We start from the raw sequence: 1658 nt of genomic DNA, 5'->3' as shown, positions 1-1658 counted from the left end.
TTTTTTTTCTTTCACTGTGTAAATTGATTGGAGTTACATTAGAAGAGCCCATCCAAGAACGCTCAAGGTCATTGGCCACAGATAAAATGTCGACAAATCACGTTATATGTACAGTAGCTTTGATTGGACTGATCATGTCAACATCATACTTTCAAAATCTTGAATCAAGTCGACAATCTACTGGCAAATCCTTTTTAATCCTTGAAGAGAAACTATAGATAAAACGTATCCGTGGTCATCGGCCATTGGACATAAACATTACACACAAGATSGAAATTGCAAATTCAACTATCAGTCACAGTGGCTAACTGCAAGCATTCCAAAGCAATCACTAGCCTGCTATTCAGTGGAGTGGCTGTGTGGTCCCAAATGATAAACATTCAACTTTGGCCATGCTGTCATGGCTTAGAACGGCTTTGAATGGTCATCCAACTCGGAATTGTAAATCCGGCCTCTTTCTAGAGCTACGACCTGAAGATCAATGAATCATCATGATTCAACCTTGTTTTTTTCAGAGTTCCCAGTTGTTTTGAAAGCAACATAAATCCAGAGAATGCCAGACTTTGATAACAACATTTGTCCACGAAGGACTGCCACGTGTAACGGATGTGAAATGGCTAGCTAGTTAGCGGTACGCGCTAGTAGCATTTCAATCAGTTACGTCACTTGCTCTGAAACCAATATGTAGTGTTGCCCTTGCTCTGCAAGAGCCGTGGCCTTTGTGGAGCGATGGGTAACGATGCTTCGTGGGCGACCGTTGTTGATGTGTGCAGAGGGTCTAAAGTTATCTGTTACATTGGTGCCGTGACCCGGATCACTGGTTGCTCGGGAAAAGGAGGAGGTTGAAAGGGGGGAGTGTAACGGATGTGAAATGGCTAGCTAGTTAGCGGGTACGCGCTAGTAGCATTTCAATCAGTTTACTCACTTGCTCGAAACCAATATGTAGTGTTGCCCCTTGCTCTGCAAGAGCCGCGGCTTTTGTGGAGCGATGTAACGACGCTTCGTGGGTGACTGTTGTCGATGTGTGCAGAGGTTCCCTGGTTCGCGCCGTGTCGGGGCGAGGGACGGTCTAAAGTTATACTGTTACACGAGCCGTGCTTCCTTCGAAACACGACCCAGCCAAGCACACTGCTTCTTGACACAACGTCCACTTAACCGGAAGCCAATGTGTCGGAGGAAACACCGTACACCTGGCTACCATGTCAGCGTGCATGTCCCGGCCTGCCACAGTAGTCACTAGAGCGAGATGGGACAAGGAAATCTTGCCTGCCAAACCCTCTCCAACCCGGACGACACTGGGCCAATTGTGCGCCGCCTCATGGGTCTCCTAGTCACGCCAGCTGTGACAACAGCGGGTCTGTAGGACGCCTCAAGCACTGCGATGCAGTGCCTTAGACCACGTGCACCATCCGGGAAGCCCCTGCAAATAGATTTTAACAAAACCATTGGTCCCCCAAAAAATGTGTCCCTCTGAATTTCAAAATCCCGATGTGGTTCTCGAGCCAAAAAGTTGCCCACCCCTGACATAAGGAGTCAACGAACGGATAAGAGGCAATCTGCAATGTCGACTAAGACACTAATGAGCGAGCTATGACGAACGTATCAAGTCAATATAACTATTTTTTAGCACTTTTGAAATGTACAGCGACATAATTGAG

Source organism: Salvelinus sp. IW2-2015, linkage group LG30, assembly GCF_002910315.2.
Source record: "Salvelinus sp. IW2-2015 linkage group LG30, ASM291031v2, whole genome shotgun sequence".
Taxonomy (NCBI): domain Eukaryota; kingdom Metazoa; phylum Chordata; class Actinopteri; order Salmoniformes; family Salmonidae; genus Salvelinus; species Salvelinus sp. IW2-2015.
The sequence above is the reverse complement of the archived record's forward strand: the minus strand, read 5'-3'. Positions refer to the sequence as shown.